The 19,713-nt window shown below is 43.7% G+C and overlaps 1 protein-coding gene across 22 annotated transcripts in view; it reads left to right on the top strand.

Moving 5' to 3' along the window:
• The window catches only part of LOC137528845 (leucine-rich repeat and fibronectin type III domain-containing protein 1-like protein), a 688,143-nt gene that overhangs the window by 1,370 nt on the left and 667,060 nt on the right, over positions 1-19,713 (top strand). For 13 of the 22 annotated variants that reach the window (XM_068250495.1, XM_068250488.1, XM_068250487.1 and 10 more), the window contains exon 2: positions 8,865-9,086. The exons of 2 other annotated variants lie outside the window; for them this stretch is intronic. The gene's annotated coding sequence lies outside the window, so the exon portion shown is untranslated. Of the gene's footprint in view, positions 1-8,362; positions 8,414-8,864; positions 9,087-19,713 lie in introns of those variants that run through there. 7 more of the 22 variants (XM_068250500.1, XM_068250499.1, XM_068250496.1 and 4 more) reach the window with 4 other exon arrangements.

The following is a 19,713-nucleotide window of genomic DNA, read 5'->3' as shown; positions in this document are numbered from 1 at the left end:
AAGGGCAGTTTAGGTGTACTGAGATCAATGAAAAACAGAATTATATATACCTGGGGGTTCCTCCAGCTCTTTTCAGGCTCATCGGTCCCTCGCCATCCTCCCAGGCCACCTGGGTCCTCCACTAGGTGGCTGGTAATCCAGTCAGCACAGGTGCAGTCCGGCCGCATGCTCCTGGCAACAGGAGCATTCAGCGCAGGCACAGAATGCTCTTGGCGACGGGAACATGATAGGGCACACGCATGTGCAGTTTTCCTTGACTGCATGAATTACCAGGCCGCCTAGCAGTGGATCCAGGCGGCCTGGGAGGACAGCAAGGGTCCGATGAACCGGAAGCTGAAGGGGGCTGGAAGAAACCCCAGGTATGTACCTTAAAACCCTTGTTATCCAGCACCAACGGGGATTGGCTGATGACGAAAAAGTGTAGTTTCTGGTTGCATAAAAGCAGGGGCGTAACTAGAAATCACTGGGCCCCCCTGCACAAATTTGTTTATCTGGAAGTAGCTTGTGGCACTAAAAGATCGGACCTCAGTGGTGAAACACAGAGATATGCTTGTGTTTCTGCTGCCACCGCCTATTTAATGCAGGAGGGGAGCGCGCTGAGAAGAGAGTGGCCCCCCCCTCCCCGCCGATGTGGGGGCCAGTGCTCTCCGCTTATGCTGCGACCCCTCATGCCCTCCAAAATGGCCCTGAGTGGGCCACCAGACTTCTGGTTAACTGAGTTCTGGATAACAGGGGTTTTAATATATATTTATTGATCTCAGGTTTCCTTTAAAATGGTCAAACATCATACTTTTTTATATTTATGTTCATTTCAAGAATTACAATCACATTTTCTGATTGATTGTGACATTTGAAAAGTGTGACTAATGTATCACACATCTGTGTTTTTCTCCAATTATGACAAAAAAAAAGATTGTAAACTCTGAAAAAATTGCTCTGGTCTGAAAAATTAAGAAATTGACAATCTACATTACGCCATTCAACTTTCATAATCATTGTTTAGAAATATCCACCACTCCTGATCAGCTTTAATAAAAAATAATTGGAAATTTGATCTTATGTCTCCACCGAAGGTCATTTTTATTGAATTTCAGCTAGATCATTGCATTGTATCATGGGTGGCCACATTTAAGATTCAATTTCTAGGTACTTAAAGAGAATCTGTACTCTATAATTCTTACAACAAAAAGCATACCATTCTATTCCTTATGTTCTCCTGGGCCCCTCTGTGCTGTTTCTGCCACTCTCTGCTGCAAACCTGGCTTGTAATTGCCAGTTTTAGGCAGTGTTTACAAACAAACTAACCAGCTTGTGATAGGCTCACATAAGCAGAGTGTGTGAGTCATACAGAGCCTGCAGGGGGCCTGGAGGGGGTGTGTATAGCTTCTACCAATCACAAGCAGCCCTGCACATTCCACACATTCCAGCCTTAGCCCGACAGAGCCGACAGAAGGAAACAGATTAGATCATATAACAGAGATAACACAGCCACTGTGCAATTAGGAAAAGCTGCAGTAAGGCCTCGTTCACATCTGCTGCGCTGAAAAACGTGTGAAAGCGCGTGGTAAAAAACGCATGCGCTTGTGCGCGCTTTAGTGCACGTTTCTGTGCGTTGCGCTGCGCTTCTTTAAAGCACGTTTTGCTTGTTGTACCAGCAGCAGTTGTCAATAAAACTTTGTTTTTGTATGTAAATGTATTTTTTTCTCCAATTAGGGGTAAAAAAATGCATGCGCTTCTATGCGCTTCTATGCGCTAAAAAAGCGCACCCATTCACTTGCATTGATGTGCGCTTTCCAGCTCAACGCACAGAAATGCATGCAACCCTACATTTCTGTAACACTGCTCAGCGCAGCGCATAGATGTGAACCAGCTACATTTAGTTACATGGGAAAGTAAATACCTTGCTGATCGCACAGGGCAGTGCGCTGTAAAAAGCGCACAGAAACGTCCCTGATATCAACGAGGCCTAAGCCAAAGCACATGAGAACAGGCATAGGAACTTATAGGATAGAAGAACTAAGGCTGAAAATTTTGTTACAGAGTCTCTTTAAGCAAAGCTGAACTGTCTAAAATATCTTAACAGAAATATAATTTTGTTGCCCCATTAGATATTTGATTAGACAAAAAAATATCTAATTAAGTAAAAATTTGATGTTTTTTTGAGTTTTCATTCAGAACCATGATCAACATCACATTGGAAATACAGAACAGCAATGTTAGTTTATGGTGAATGATGTCGACTGGCTGGCTTTACAGTTTGCATTTACTTTTAAAGGGTTCAAGCCAGCAAAGAGAAGAAGTGTCTCTCTTCAGCCTGTGACCCCCTTTAATACCGGTCACCAAAGAATTAAATGTGACATCATCTGAGCCATCCCCCCAAACCTACAATTGGCTCAGACCCCTTGTGGCATCATGACACACACCTACTTAATTAATATTCCGAGTGCTTTCTACCCTACATACAAGGAATGCCATGTTTGGTAAATATTGGCTATGTTTACCTTTCTGTGGACTAACGGTCTGGGGCAGCTCAGACCTATGGCCTTTCCCCAGGGACATATTCCTGGTAACTGACTGCATCATATCTTCTGCGAGAAACCCGTCTTAAAGGTATATTCTGCCAACCAAGCCTTTTACCTAAACTCAGGCCAAATAACTGAGGCCTACTTAAATTATAACAGTCTGAAGGCCTTGTTACCCCTCGTAATTGCAGAGCATTTTTTCTTGTGCATTTGCTATGTGATATTTGGGTGGATAGAACATTTTGCAGTACTAGGATCCAAATTTCAAATTTGTGACCTTTAGCAGATCCTAAAAACGCTAGAGGTTTTTGAAGCAGATTTTAAGAGCCATTCTAGGTGTGTTTAGAGAGGTTTTCTAAACATGCCTAGCGGTTTTGGACCATTTTTGTGTAGCAGATTTCATATATTGTTACAGTAAAGCTGTTATTGGACAGCTACTGTAGCAAAAAAATGCTCTGATCTAGCGGTTTTCAGAGCGTTTTCCCACTTTCCCATACTTTAACATTGAGGCAGAAACACCTCAGAAATCTAAAAAATGCTGCAGCCCCCTGGTGTGCACCAGCCCATTGAAATGCATTAGCCAAGCGGTTTTCTATCCCCAAGCGTTTTTAAAAACGCTCATGAACCGCTCTGGTGTGCACCAGCCCTAAGATGTATGTTTTTGGAGTGTAGAAGGAAACAACACTTTGGAGGAAACCGACTCAGACACAGGGACAACATAGGGCAATCTGGGGGCATTGGGAAGCCTCCCCGTGGCGCTCCTGGATAGTGCTATTGCAGCATGAACTAATTCCCGCAGGGCGACCGCTTTGCGGCATTGGTTTTTGACCCTGAATAGGTTGGCATGCGAAAGCGAATGCATATTTGCATGAGCATTGCCTCATGAATAGCCAATTAGGCCAAATTTGCTTAGCCAGATATGTCAGGTGTTCACTTGGTGTTTAATGCACACATTCAATTCTCTGTGTAATAGGGCTATCTGCTACGCCACTGTGCTGCCCTGGATTAAGATATTATAGGATCCTAGACATCTAGTGGCTTTGACTCCCAGTTTTGGTCTTTTTAGTGATCTGAGGAGGATGAAAGATAGATCAGAAAAGGTTGCAGCTGGGCACCTTGACACCCACTAGGGTCCCAGGCATCTGCCCAGGTTGCCTTGCCTTTGATCCTGCTCTGAATGTCATATTTAAAGATACAATGTTCTAGACCCTGCTGGTCTATTTGGCTGCAGCACATCAGAAATCAGCATGCATCTAATCTTGTTACATTTGCCAAAAATGTCAGAAACAACTGATCTGCTGCACGCTTGTTCAGGGTCTATGACTAAAAGTATTAGAGGCAGAGGGTCAGCAGAATAGAGAGGCAACTGATATTGCTCAAAAAGAAATAAATATGGTCGCCTCCATATACGGCACTTCTTACTTCAGTTGTCCTTTAAAGGACACCTGAAGTGAGATGTATGGAGGCTGCCATATTTATCTCCTTTTAAACAACACCAGTTACCTTATAGTCCTCTTGATTTTCCGGGCTTTAGTAGTGTTTGCATCACACACCTGAAACAAGCATGCAGCTAATCTAGTCAGACTTCAGTCAGAGCACCTGATCTGCATGTTTGTTCAGGGTCCCCTGTAGGCCAATGACACGTCAGTGCAAGATTTGGCTAAGGAGTCAAGTCCCAATCCAAACATTTTGTATAGCGCTTTTCTCCTGTTGGACTCAAAGCGCTCAAGAGCTGCACCCACTGGGACACGCTCAAGAGGCCACCCTGCAGTGTTAGGGAGTCTTGCCTTGAACTCCTTACTGAATAGGTACTTGACCTAGCCAGGATTTGAACCCTGGTCTCCCATGTCAAAGGCATGTACACTAACCAGTGTACATTAACCAGTACACTATCCAGCCATCCCTGCAGGCAACGTTCCTTGAATGCATGTACTAGGTGTAAGGACTCGAGAGATGGATGGATGATCTTATTTGATGATTAGGGCAGTTTTCATAGTGAACTCATGCAAGTGAATGAACCAGAATTACAATTCATAACTTTGCTTTTATTATTGATACATTAAAACAATAAATATACTGTACTGTACATAGTATTTCTCTAATCCACATTTCTAGCATTTAGTAAACAAAGACACTGGCTCCACCTGGGAGGCAGGATTTGTTTTTACAAATAAATCCTATTTAGTACAATCCTCATGTATAACAAACATTTAAAAAATAAATTATAGGCATTGAAACCTTTTACATTATAAATTAAAATAAATACAATCTTTTTATCAGCATAAATTAACAAATATAATTCAGAAACATTTTTAAAGGAAATATTGCAAATACATATATTATAAATATAGTACAGTAAATAATAATATTTAGGAAATAAATAATAATATTTAAGAAATAAGTAACAATAACAATATCATTATATATATTAAAACTGAGTTTCAGCATTTTTTTCCTTATTGTATAAGGATAGAAAGGTTTTGAATAGCTATTTGGATATTATTGCTATTTATGTACCTATTGGGATGAGTTCCTTTCATTTTTTGTTGTTCCATAAGTAACAGTGAGTTAGCTCCCAACTGTCCCTCTTTCGGAGGGACAGTTCCTCTCTGGGAACCAAATCCCACTGTCCCTCTTTCTTCCTTATTTGTCCCTCTTTTAAAACTAATGTACAGATTTGTGTTAATATACTGTATGTATTTTTCTACTGAAAATGTGTTTAACTGACTCCCCATAAATTTAATTGATATATTTCTTCAAATGTTAAAATTAAGAAAAACTAATGATAATAGAAAGGGCCAGTGTGGTTAGAATGCTAAAACAACATTTTTTGATTCAGAATTCTTTGCGATATGCACGGCGAGGGGTGTGTTGGGGGTGTGGTTAGATTTGTGGCAAGGTCTGTCTTAAAGTGTCCCCATTTCTTATCTCAAAAAGTTGGGAGGTATGAGTGAGGGCATCATTGTAAAGGAGACCTAAATAGCAAAGCATGCATTGATTAGCAGGTCTCTGCAGAGTTGGAAACTGATGGACATTGCATTGTTGACCTATGTCCCATCAGAGAAGTTCCATTATTTCCTGTCGTACCAGACGGTGGACAGGAAGTGAATACAATCTCTCCACAGGGGATTCTGGGAGCAGTAAAACCATTAAAGGGGAACTGAAGAGAGAGGTATATGGAGACTGTCATGTTTATTTCCTTTTAGACAATACCAGTTGCCTGGCAGCACTGCTGATCCTCTGCCTCTAATACTATTAGCCATAGCCCCTAAACAAGCATGCAGCAGATCAGGTGTTTCAGTGGTTCAGACTTATAAGTCTAATCTGACAAGACTAGCTGCATGCTTGTTTCTGGTTTTAATCAGATACTACTGCAGAGAAATAGACCAGCAGGGCTGCCAGGCAACTGGTATTGATTAAAAGGAAATAAACATGACCGCCTCCATATACCTCTCTCTTCAGTTCCCCTTTAAGTCTTTTCCCCATCCGATTGATAGGACAACAACTTCTGCCTTTGGGTTAGAATGTGCATAGGCTCATTGTCATGTAGGCCTCTTTTTGGTTGCAAATCTTGAATATATCCCCCAAAATCATTGGTTCAGATTTGTCATTTTATATATATATATATATATATATATCAATCACCTGTCTATCTTCTAGTGTTGTTTTTTTCTTGTTTTTATCTTCTAGTGTTTAGAAACAATAATCAGCCAGGGGCCAGGGTGCATATACACCTGTGACAAATATTGTCTCGGTGATCTGAACTCGATCGCCTTGGGCGACATCGCTGGGACGGGCTGTACAGATGTGAAGTCAGCTGTATAGCTGATGACGCGTTCTGTTGTTATGTGGGGGAAAGCAGAGGGACGACGGACTGTAGCGTGCGTGATGTCATGTGGTGTGCACAATACAATTGCCCGGCCGCTTGCTGGTGCGGCGATCGGGGGCTACTGTACACACACCTGATTATCAGCTGAGGCGAGCGTTATCAGCTGCCTCAGCGGACTTTGATCAAGCGTGTGTATATAGCTTTAAGATGGCCACATCAGTGATTATGTTTTGATCTGAGAGAGGTCAGGAATTGAATATAACTGCGGTAAGTACACTGATCTAAATGAATGCATAAGTGGGCTGAATTTGTAGCAGAAATGTACTATTCTATAAGTGCAGCGTATTCACTTTGGATTCGGCACAGGTAAACAATGATTGTTATTGGGTGAGGGCCCAGCATCCCACATCTTCCACTCTCAGCTGGATGAGGCTCAGTATTACAGCTTCCCGGACACAATTACTAGATGCCTGTGGAAAAAGATAATAGGATTTATTAGTAATTGATTTGTACACCACATTATTTAAAGAGGAACTCCAGTGAAAATAATGTAATAAAAAAAGTGCTTCATTTTTACAATAATTATGTATAAATAATTTAGTCAGTGTTTGCCCATTGTAAAACCTTTCCTCTCGCTGATTTACATTCTGACATTACATCCCATGGTGACATTTCTACTGCTGGCAGGTGATGTCCGTGGAAGGAGATGCTGCTTGTTTTTTGGCAGTTGGAAACAGCTGTAAACAGCTGTTATTTCCCACAATGCAACAAGGCTCCCACAGTGTGATGTCTGCACCCTGGTCCTGACATCACACTATGGGAGGGGTTTCCCCACAATATCAGCCATACAGAGCCGCCTGATGATCTGTAAGAGAAAGATAAAGATTTCTCATAGGAAAGGGGGTATTAGTTACTGATTGAGATGATCCCGGATAATCCCCTCCTTTCCAGTACTGGGATGCTTTTTAATGTACGGGCGAGGCCGCACTGTTTAGGCATAAAGTACAGCCTGATCAGTAGCATGGAGCCACTCGTGTTCAGCTTATTTTCTCCATGCATGAGTGGCTCTGTGCTACTGTGCAGAAGCGAACCCTACTGGTGTCTGCGCAGTGCAGCCGTGTGTACGGAGGGGAGCGTGGGGTGAGGAAGACTAAAGTCCCATCCAACAGCAGAGGGGTTGTGGAAGGTCTGGATCATCCGGATACTTTCCTCAACAGTGAAATATACTTTTTATGTTTTGGGGTTTACTTTAAATTCAGGAGACAAAAATGAGCACCAGGGCCCATACGCAATTCACTTTTTCACCTGAGTTTTCTCCTAGGTGATATTTTCACAACTTGTAAATAAAATGCCCTTTACACCACCAGCAATCAAACAAATACTCAAAATAATTTTGACAGTACTTTTTCACCTACTTTTGGTTCTTTTTCCATTGCAAAGCGATAATAAATTAATTTAAATTGAAGATGAAAAATTAATCTCCAGGGAGAATACTCAGGAGAAAAAGTGAAATGCATATGGGCCCAGGAGCACCAATAGTATAGTATTTCTGGGAAATGTAAAGAAATAACTACTCACAAACCTGGGTTGCTATAGGCAACCACAGTTTTAAGACATGTGGAGTAAGACCATCTCCATGTAGTTATGATGACTCGGTTGGGTGAACGTGGGCCATGCTCCGGAAAGAACAAAGGACCACTGGATGTAGTCGCAGAGGTAACCCCTGGGATGGGAGAGGAGACAATGCAAGATGGGAGGTGGCGCCCCAATTGTGATTCAATGGCCTCAATTCACTAAGCTTAACTCGCGGCCGTTCGGTGGCTCGTACACGGTGAGTTTCACTTTTTACTCACCGAAAGTAACATCATTTGGTAGAGCAGATTCTCAGCTTTCCATAGATATATGGCTTGTGGGGGTTTAAAAGAGCTGAAAGCGGAGATTCGTTCCATTTTCAGCACAGTTTAAAATCTCTATGGGGATTTACGGTGGGTCCCTTAAGTAGACTAGCTCCCAGTCTGAGCTGTGCATCCGTATTTCAAAGCTTCAAAAATCTCATCACAAGGTAAGACTGTTCCTATTACTTACTTCCACTCACTACATATTGTATCACAATTGGGGCGTCTCAACTCATCTTGCATTGTCTGAATGCTAATTAGGATGAATTTCAATCCTGGGTTAACACATTACAACAGTACTAATTAGAAGAGCTGAAATAAATTGGCCTGGAGCACTTGAAAGCTTCTAAATAAATTGGCTGCTAAAGGGTTAGACTATACATATGAAGATGTACACATGCTGCTCATCACTGCTTTATTGGATTGGTTATAAATATAGCATAATTCACATCAAAGTATTTGCTGGTGACACTTACCGCTTCCTGGAAACGCTGGAAATGCTCCAGCCAGGTCTTCAGCTGGGGAGAGGCGGGCTCACCGTACTCCATAGACTCTCTCTGCAAGGAACAGATACGGAACAATCATGCTAAGTCTTGTGTGTCCCTCTTATCCAATTAGAAAGCAGAAGAAGAAGAAGATGTTAAAGAGGAGAATCGACACTTACACAAGTCATCAGATCATCCTTCAGCTTCAGGAAGACCATGAGGGCCTCAGTTACCGGGTTCCAAAGAGCAGAAGTGGACATATCAGTCAGTACATCGACCACTAATGAAACTTGCTCCAAGGTCAGCATCAGACGGTCAGTTGGTGGCTAGAAAATCACAGTATTAAAAAAGTAAGGTGAGATTGTGTGACAATGGCAATTTGTTAGTGTGGGCTGGGGTAACTGTAACATGCCAAGTGTCTAGAATCAGTGCGATGGCCAATGTATTCCAAATTTTTCTTATACTTAAAGGAATCATCAGCCAAATGTCATGAAAGCCGATTTACTTATCTGGGGCTTTCTCCAGCCCTTTGCAGCTGACATCTCCCACGCCGCAGCCCTGCTCTCCGCTGCCACCCCGGGGTCCCAGCACGGTGTCTCGCCAGGCGAACTCGAGGTCGTCCTCTGCAGCGTGCGGGGACCCCGGGCCGGCAGCAGCTGTCAGCGTAGGACAGTCGGCTGCAAGCGGCTGGAGAAAGCCCCAGGTAAGTAAATCTGCTTTCATGTAATTTGGCTGATGGTTCCTTTAAGCCAGGAATAAAAAAATAAGTTTTACATACCTGGGGCTTCTACCAGCCCCCTGCAGCCGCCCCGTGCCCTCGCAGTCTCTCACGGAGCCTCCAGTCCCCCGCCATCAGCTATTTTCATTTTCGCTGACAGGGAGTCGGCAAGCTTTCTTCGCCTGCGCAGGCCTGGTTATGCGTATTCTTCTTCATGTTTCCGTCCTCAGTAGGGTCCTGCACAGGCACAGGACACTATTGCGGATAGGAATGTGAAGAAAAATATGCATGGCCAGGTCTATCGGCAAAATCGAAACTAGCTGGCAGGGTCTACATGAAAAGGGCGCCGGTAAAAAAGGGCGCCTGGTGGAGCCCATATATACCAACTTCGGCTACAAAAAAGGCGCCTGGTGTAGCCCATATCAAAACTTCGGCTACAAAAGAACCCCGGGATGTGTTCATTACTATTCCCCCTCCAGGCCGCCATGGATAGTGGGGGAATGAAATAATTTGGCTTCCAGCGCTTGTAGCCCATATAAAAACTTAGGCTAGAAAAAAAGGCAATAATATGGGCTACAAAGGGGCACCTTACTGTAGCCGAAAAAAATACGGGCTACAAAGGGGAGCCCGCTTGTAGCCGAAAACCTTGTAGCCGAAAAAATATGGGCTACAAAGGGGAGCCCGCTTGTAGCCTATATCAAAACTCGGGCGCCCTTTTCTACACCTTGTAGCCCATATTTCCAGAAATAACATTGATGTCTATGGCGGCGCCCTTTTCATACAGGCAGCTCGGGCGCCCTTTTCAACCGATCCCAGCTGGCAGCAGGGGACCGGAGGCTCAGCGAGTGACTGCAAGGGCACGCGGCGGCTGCAGGGGGCTGGTAGAAAAATCAGAATAATATTTATTTCGACAAGTACTACGGAGGTAGTACCCGGAATTATTTTTGGCTCATACAGGGTCGGAGATGGTACAAACACAGGTTTACTTTAAAGATTAATGTTCTTTAGAAGCCCCAGGAACGTAAAACTGATTTTTTATTCCTGGCTTAAGTGTCCCTATAAAGGACCACGATCATGAAAAATTGTAAAATGTAAAATACTTTTGTATAACGTACATTTGCCTGCAGGTAGTAGGTATCTGACAAACTTGACAGATTTTGGACCAGTTCATCTCCTTATGGGGAATCTCAGTGCTTTCTTTATTTTCAAAAGCACTTGCTGAATGGCAGTTGCTCAGTCTAACTGACAAATAGTGCGCAAATGAGTAGCAAGGCTGGGCTGGCATCTTTGTGCAAATCCTTTACCTGGAATAACTTTTGTAAAGAATAAAAAAATATTGAGAATCCCCAATGAGAAAATGGACTAATCTAAAACCTGTCAGATTAATATTATATTGTCTACTGTAAATGACAGTGACATAGGACACAAGCAATTTATAGTGCATTTTACTCTGGGACAGATGTACATGTTACATGTATGTATTTTACATTTTACAAGTTTTCACTATAGTGGTCCTCTACCAAAGTTTATATGCAGCTTGAAATTGGGCTAGATAGTTACTCCTTACATGGGCGTAGCAATAGGGGGTGCAGAGGTTGCGACCGCATCGGGGCCCTTGGGCCAGAGGGGCCCCGTAGGGCCCTCCCTGAACTGCAGTATTAGCTCTCTATTGGTCCTGTGCTCATAATAATTACTTTTATAGATACTTTGAATAGTGATAATCATTAACAAACTGTTCCCCATCCCCTTCTTGCACCTCTGACACTGTAGTTGCCATTGGCAAGTTTTGGCGCGCTGTATGTATAGAGTGCTTGGGGGGGCCTGAAAGGTTGTAATAATGTGCTGCTTGAACCACCCTGATATTAAATGATATACAGCACATCAAATTTTCATTTTGTCTTCTGTCTGGCCAGAAACACATTATTGTGCCATACAGGAGACAAACCTGTATTTGAATACCCACTTGGTATATTACCATACAAGCCACTGTGACAGAGATCTGAAGACTCAGACCTATTCATGCATTGTTGTTAAATCCTGGTCTATTAAAAATTAACACATGTAACAAAGTCTACCTCTGCCAGTTGTTTACAGAATAACAAATCCTATTGTCTCTGCTGTCTGTACCATGTCTATGCTATTGTTTCAAATACTTTCTATGGGCACTGCGGTCTAATCTGGTTTTTCCCCAACATCAGTGGGTATATAAGATTGACCTGTAAATAAAGATTTCAGATGCTGTTCCACCAACTTAAGTGTTCGTGGTCCGTGTCTCCCAGCTGGAGAGAGGGTATTCACTTGGATTGGGGGAGAACTTTAACCTGGGTTGCAGATTATTCTGCTAAGTCATCTTGTAGCTGCCTCCGATGAAATTGAGCTAACAGTTTGGTGTCAGAAGTGGGATCCGCCATATACAGTATCGGGTGAGTAATTCTATTTTTTGATTACCACCCTATACTGTCAGAGCGGATTAATAGAACCCGGAAGGAAAGCGCTTCTGTAGCGCCTCTCCCAGGAATCTGATATTCCTAAAGTAAATAGCGGGTCTGATGCCCCAATTAAGAAAGCAGTACTGTGTGTCTAAGTGAATATTCTCTCTAAACCTTGTATATTGTTGTATAGTCGCTTAAGTGAATTTTAGTTATATAAGATTGCATGTTACTGTATAGATTTGTGTAGATTGTATGTGAGGTTAAGCTGAGATTGAAGGTATAAACTTGTCCACAGAGGATAGTTAAAATTCAAACCATAAATTGGGTGTAGATAAACCTGATTAGAAACTATAGAAGAATCACATAAGCTGGAGACCAGGTTTGCCAGTAAAGTCTAATACTGACGTCACCATCCCTAGATAAACCTTCAAACTCAGCTAATCTCACTCTATTTCTTTTTTTTTAGCTTAGCATAATGGGAAAGTCTCAAAGGTAAGGAGACTCCAAGGGTTATTTTTGATTTATGATGTATCATATTCTGTGATGATGTTTAATGCGGATATATAGATTTGTAAGTTTTAGAAAGAATCATGTTCCACAATTTGCTTTGAATCTTATTTCTGAATAACTCTATTTAGGGGTTTCATTTTTTTTTCGGAGACACTCAGCAGTGTCTCTCTGGACCAGGACATTTTGAATGGGCATTGCGGCCGCAGGATACCTTTTTTTTATCAGTCCCTCCAAAATGTTCTGGCCTGGCTACTAGATGTTTCTGAGCCTTTTCTTCTAATTACTATAAATGTGTTTGTCTATCTCCTCTCACTGTAGTTTCTGTGGAACTGTGATATAAATTGCTTGTGTATGACTGGTTGCACTTTTTCAGCTAGGTTGTACTTTAAAGAGGAACTGTAACATAAAAATATCCCCTGGGGGGTACTCACCTCGGGTGGGGGAAGCCTCCGGATCCTAATGAGGCTTCCCACGCCGTCCTCCATCCGTCAGGGGTCTCGCTGCAGCCCTCCGTGGAGTCCGGGCAGCGGTGACGTCATTATTTACCTTCCTGGCTCCTGCGCAGGCGCTCTGACGGCTTTCCATTCCGAACTACACGGAAATACCCGATCGCCGTCGGGTCCGCTCTACTGCGCAGGCGCAAGTCTCCTGCGCCTGCGCAGTAGAGCGGACCCGAATGAGATCGGGTATTTCCGTGTAGTTCGGAATGGAAAGCCGCCACAGCGCCCCCGCTGGAGCCAGCAAAGGTAAATATTGAAATGACAGTCGGCACAGTCGCCGGCTGTTCGGAGGGCTGCGGAGAGACCCCCGTGGGACAGAGGACGGCGTGGGAAGCCTCATTAGGATCCGGAGGCTTCCCCCACCCGAGGTGAGTACCCCCCAGGGGATGTTTTTAATGTTACAGAGTCTCTTTAAATATGCATCTCTGGACATCTGCTCAGAGTTGTTGCAGGTTTCTACCCCCTCCCTCCATGTATTGGGAGAGACTTGTGTTAATGCTTTTGTTTTTTCTCTTTCCTCTTCCCTGAAAAGACTGGGGGCAATGAGGAGAGTGGCAGGAAACAGAAACAAAAGAAGATCCCAGCTATTTGTTGTCTGTTTGTGTATGTGTCTGTGCACAGAGAGTATCCAAACATTTTTTTTTTAGATTTAGGAATAAACCTCTTAATTTAATTGATCGGTTTTTTCTACAGTCAGAAAAGTCAAAAGCTAAATTATTGTTGGAGTCTAAGGTATGCTGACTGTGGTTATGTAAATTTGCATGTGTTGCCTTTCTTTGTTACTGTAGGAGAAGGTTTGTAAATTGTCTTGAGGCAAGGCGGGTGAGATTGAATGTGTAATTGGTTTTCACCTCATATAATTAATTACCCATGCACAAAGTTGCTGGCCATTACAATGATTTTTAATTTTAATCTTTGAAAAAGGCAACAATTTATTTAAGGGAAACCAGATTTAAAATGCCTTAACATTTGTAATGTAAGGTCAGTATTGTCAAATTAACGGATGATAAGGCATGTTCAATCTGGAGTTTGTGTTTTGGTTGCCGGGTATTTTGCATATAAGCACACAACAGTTTTGCTGTCAATAGGTTAATTAGGTTTGTAAATATTCAAGTAGGAATTAAGTTGCTTTGAATGAAACGTAATCATTTTAGCTTGAGCTTGCACTCATGCCGATATGAATGTAATGTAGAGAGATTGTGTCCAAAATCATCTTGCTCAAATCACTAGAAGTTATGCTCATTCCAGGTTTTCCCTTCACATTGCCAAGAATAATGCAAACAATTGTGTGAATGTTTGGGTACTTGTATGCAATTAGTGGTGATGAGTCCCTTAAGCAAAGTGACATACTTATATTTTTTCACTTGTAATTGTGTAAAATTGTAACAAATGCTTTTACAGCAATTTCTTTGTTGGTTTCTGGTCTGTATCTGGTTACAATCTGAGGGGTGTGGGAAACAAACCCTGGTGTTGGTGCATTTGGGGAGGTTTTTGAACAGCAGACGTTGACTCCCTGTACCACCCACTGTGCACAGGGTGAGATGGGGGGCCAACTAAACCTGCAAGTGGCTGAATCACACAGCCTCATAACCCGGCCCACATCAGTGTTCTAACATGCCTGGAGAGGGTGGAGACAAATATGTCATGTAAAATACTTATTGGTTGATTTGATTGTAATTGTCTCCATATGTCTGTTTGTATTAATACTGTGCTGTATAAAGCAAGGTCAGAGAAATGTGTTGTGTCAGAACTCTATAGTACTAGGATTTACAGACAGTATGATGTTAGTAGAAGAAATTTGAATAGAGACGAGAATAGAGAGAGTAACCTTTGTCCAAAATATTGTTACATAGCTACACATGTGGTAAATAGGTTGCACACACCCATTAAGCTGTTTAACTTCTTATTACCATTGAGGACCTCTACATAACTGCTTTGATTGAGACTGAGCTATCAATTACTTGGCTCATGCAGTTTGACAAACCTTGAACTCTTGTCTGATTCATCTTTACTAATTTGCCTGCACAAGTGTTCTTTATTACCTGTTCACTTTTGAGACCTACCTGTGATATCACCTGATTATGGAATACTTTGGAGAATATCTGATATGATTCTCCTGCACTGATGCAGCCCTAGAAGGATGACCCTCTGCTGTAAGGATGAGCCCTTTCTGCACCTGCCCTCCTCCTGTGTTGGTAATGGCTGCTTCAAGCCTTTCTTTTGTGTCATCCTTTGGGAAGAACTCCGCCTCTGCTGTTGCAACTGTGATGTGAGGTTTCTCAACTGGGATGAGAAGTTGAGTCTGCCCTTCCCTGCCTTTTACAACCTGGCTGCAATTGCTACATCCTTGTTATAAATCTGTTTCCATTTATTTTGTGGGTGCCCAATGCCATACAATGAAACTGCTAACAAAAAGGCACTGGGTGTAGCCACGGTGATTACACGGCCAGCTCTCAACCACCACTGTCTGTTTGCCCCGAGACAGCGAGAGCTTGGCAGAAAAACATCTGCATTCATCATGAGGGCTTGTGGTGATGAATTCACCGTCCTCCTTCACCCTTCAGATGAACAATATTCTACTCTGCAATGATGAACTGACATTTCCTGGACCCACTCGAGGATCATTTTTTTTTTCAAAATGCATTAAGAAGTTCTAACCTTATGGGTGAGGTGTGGCTTTAGGCAACCTGTTAAAGTTTACCACATTCAGTTTTCCATTAAGTTATGCAGGGCTAGATTAGGATGATATACTAGCAAAGCTAACTACTGTTAATTCATCTTGCAGTTGTGTAACCCTTTAAACTGTATATTGTATTTGTGTACCAATGACAACACTAACTCCTTGATCTCTAACATACATAGAGCTGTGCATAGTATCTAAGTGATCCCGCCCTTTCCTTTAGAAAAGGTTGGGATCAAAGGTTGGGTTGAAAGGTTGTAATAATGTGCTGCTTGAACCACCCTGATATTAAATGATATACAGCACATCAAATTTTCATTTTGTCTTCTGTCTGGCCAGAAACACATTATTGTGCCATACAGGAGACAAACCTGTATTTGAATACCCACTTGGTATATTACCATACAAGCCACTGTGACAGAGATCTGAAGACTCAGACCTATTCATGCATTGTTGTTAAATCCTGGTCTATTGAAAATTAACACATGTAACAAAGTCTACCTCTGCCAGTTGTTTACAGAATAACAAATCCTATTGTCTCTGCTGTCTGTACCATGTCTATGCTATTGTTTCAAATACTTTCTATGGGCACTGCGGTCTAATCTGGTTTTCCCCCAACATCAGTGGGTATATAAGATTGACCTGTAAATAAAGATTTCAGATGCTGTTCCACCAACTTAAGTGTTCGTGGTCCGTGTCTCCCAGCTGGAGAGAGGGTATTCACTTGGATTGGGGGAGAACTTTAACCTGGGTTGCAGATTATTCTGCTAAGTCATCTTGTAGCTGCCTCCGATGAAATTGAGCTAACAGGGCCCCATGTAAAACTTGCATCGGGGCCCAATGCTCCTAAGCTACGCCACTGACTCCTTACACATAGACCCCTAAATGCCTATCTAGTCCATTTATACAAAAATACAGGTGACCATTATCCTCCCAAATCTCCTCTTCTTGAGGGTGATCACATTTTTTTAGTTAGCTATTCTTAATAATTGAGGTTCCCTTATCAAGGTCCCTTATCAACCTTGTCCATTCCTAGGTTGTGCATTTTGTGACCTGGGGGGTTGATTTACTAAAGAAACGTTACCTAATGTGTGCAGATGGTGCACGTTAAGATTACCGGCATATGTGCAATATACGCATGTGACTTACGTAATGCGCTATATACATGTACCACTTGCGTTGCATGTTATGTATACATTTCTACGTAGATTCCAGTAATCTTAACGTGCTCTATCTGCACAATTTAAAGTGTACCTGAAGGGGAAAAAAGTGCCCCTAGGGGGGTACTTAAAGAGAATCTGTACTGTAAAATTCTTACAATAAAAAGCATACCATTCTATTCATTATGTTCTCCTGGGCCCCTCTGTGCTGTTTCTGCCACTCCAGTCCCTGCTGCAATCCTGGCTTGTAATTGCCATTTTTATGCAGTGTTTACAAACAAAAGACATAGCAAGTGATAGGCTGAGAGTAGCTCAGTGTGTGAGTCATACAGAGTGCGCAGGGGGCCTGGAGAGGGTGTGTATAGCTTCTATCTAATCACAAGCAGCACAGCACATTCCAGCCTGACTGCCTGAGCCCGACAGAGCCAACAGAGGAGAGAAGATTAGATCATATAACAGAGATAATACAGCCACTGTGCATATAGGAAAGGCTGCAGTTAGACAGAGCACATTAGAACAGGTATAGAAACCTATAGGATAGAAGAAATTAGGATGAAAATTTTGTTACAGAGTCTCAATAACTCGGGAGGGGGAGGCCTCTGGATCCTTAGGAGGATTACCCCATCCTCCTCACCAGAGGGAATCCTGCGCTGCGACGCCTGAAGTTTCGCTTGTCGGGATCCTCGTGCAGGCGCAGTAGCGGCTTTCCGGTGGGCTTCAGTAGAAATAGCCGACACCAATCGGGTCCACTCTATTGAGTAGGTGAAAGTTGCGCCTGCGCAGTGGAACAGACAAGATAGGGCTTGGCTATTTCCCCAGAGCCCAGCGGCTGAGATTGTTTTAATTTACCTGTGGAAGGGGTCTGCCAGGGACAACTGGGGAAGCCTCTTTAGGGTCGGGAGGCTTCCCCCTCCCGAGGTAAGTACCCCCAGGGGAGGTTTTTATTCTTACAGGTTTACTTTAACCACTTGCCGACCGCACGCTTATACCGCGCGTCGGCAAAGTGGCAGCTGCAGGACCAGCGACGCAGTACTGCGTCGCCAGCTGCAGGCTGATTAATCAGGAAGCAGCCGCTCGCGCGAGCGGCTGCTTCCTGTCAAATCACGACGGGGGGCTCCGTGAATAGCCTGCGGGCCGCCGATGGCGGCTCGCAGGCTAAATGTAAACACAAGCGGAAATAATCCGCTTTGTTTACATTGTACGGCGCTGCTGCGCAGCAGCGCCGTAAGGCAGATCGGCGATCCCCGGCCAATCAGCGGCCGGGGATCGCCGCCATGTGACAGGGGACGTCCTGTCACTGGCTGCACAGGACGGATAGCGTCCTGTGCAGCCTCGATCGCCGGGGGGGGGGGAGCAGGTAGGAAAGGGAGGGGGAATTTTGCCGTGGAGGGGGGCTTTGAGGTGCCCCCCCCGCCAGCCACACGCAGGCAGAAGAGATCGGACCACCCCCAGCACATCATCCCCCTAGTGGGGAAAAAAGGGGGGCGATCTGATCTCTCTGCCTGCAACCTGATCTGTGCTGGGGGCTGCACAGCCCACCCAGCACAGATCACTCAAAACAGCGCTGGTCCTTAAGGGGGGGGTAAAGGGTGGGTCATCAAGTGGTTAAAGATTAACGTTCTGTAGTGAATCAGCCCCACAGCCCCCCAAAACTGACTGACCTACAAATCTGTCTTGTTCCTAATTTTCATATTTGACCAAAGGTGTCATCTAATAGTGACTGGATAGTGTACTGGTTAAGGGCTATGCTTTGAATCTTGGCTCTTCCTGTTCAGTAAGCCAGCACCTATTCAGTAAGGAGACCTTGGGCAAGACTCCCTAACCCTGCTACTGCCTATATAGCACACCATAGTGGCAGCAGCTCTGGCGCTTTGAGTCCGCCAGGAGAAAAGCGTGATATAAATATTCTGTGTCTTGTCTTGATTGGTCGCTGTGGGTTGCTGCACTTTGCATGTTATGATTGCTCTCTGCACAGACTGATTAATTAGACCTGATAGTGTACGCAGTGGTTATATAATAAACATCAGGAATAACACGTTCTTCTTACCCCGAGGTCACACACAGAGGGCTTGTGTCTCAGCATTCTTTTGTGACATTTCAATGCATTCGGGGACATGGCCTTTTCCTGTAGAAAACAAGACATTTAATTAGCACAGGGCAGATGTTTACTCTAAATGCACTGTATGCATAACTAAACATATTGTTAAAAGACAACTGTAGTGAGAGGGATATGGAGGCTGCCATATTTATATAATTTTAAGCAATACCAGTTGCTTAAAAGTCCCATTTATCCAGTACAGGCGGGGATTGCCGGATGCCGGATATGTGTGCTTGCCAGTTGCTTTAAAAGTCAAGCATCAGGCGTAAAAATAACACGACTACGCCCTGTGGGCACCATCTTTTTCACTTCTTGCAGCTACCAGCTGCTGTTGTGTGGCATTCTCTGTGGACAGCCCTGGTGTATCATGTGACCCCATGCGGGTCAGGTGACAACCCAGGGAACCTTATGAGGACACAGGAAGCTGCAAGAAGTGAAATGGACAACACCCAGAGGATGCATAAGTAGTTTCTTCTGCATGCCACTGTGCAAAATAGGTTAGAAACGCTGCCATTGTGTCCTGCCCAGGGGCGTAGCAATAGGGGTGCAGAGGTTGCGAGCGCATTGGGGCCCCTGGGCCCTCCCCCAACTGCAGTATTTGCTCTCTATTGGTCTTGTGCGCATAATAATCACTTCTGAAGATACTAAGAATAGTGGTAATAATTAACAAACTGTTCCCCATACCCTTCTTGCACCCCCGACACTGTAGTTGCCATTGGCAGGTTTTGATGCCCCGTATAAATTGTTATGTATAGAGTGCTTGGGGGAGGGGGGGGCAATGTAAAACTTGCATCGGGGTCCACAGCTCCTTAGCTATGCCACTGGTCCTGCCAGTCATGCCGGTTAGACTGAGACTGGTGGATGCCTGAGTTCCGGCTAACTGG

This window comes from Hyperolius riggenbachi, chromosome 8, assembly GCF_040937935.1.
Source record: "Hyperolius riggenbachi isolate aHypRig1 chromosome 8, aHypRig1.pri, whole genome shotgun sequence".
Classification (NCBI taxonomy): Eukaryota; Metazoa; Chordata; class Amphibia; order Anura; family Hyperoliidae; genus Hyperolius; species Hyperolius riggenbachi.
This window is presented reverse-complemented; position numbering and strand designations above follow the sequence as displayed.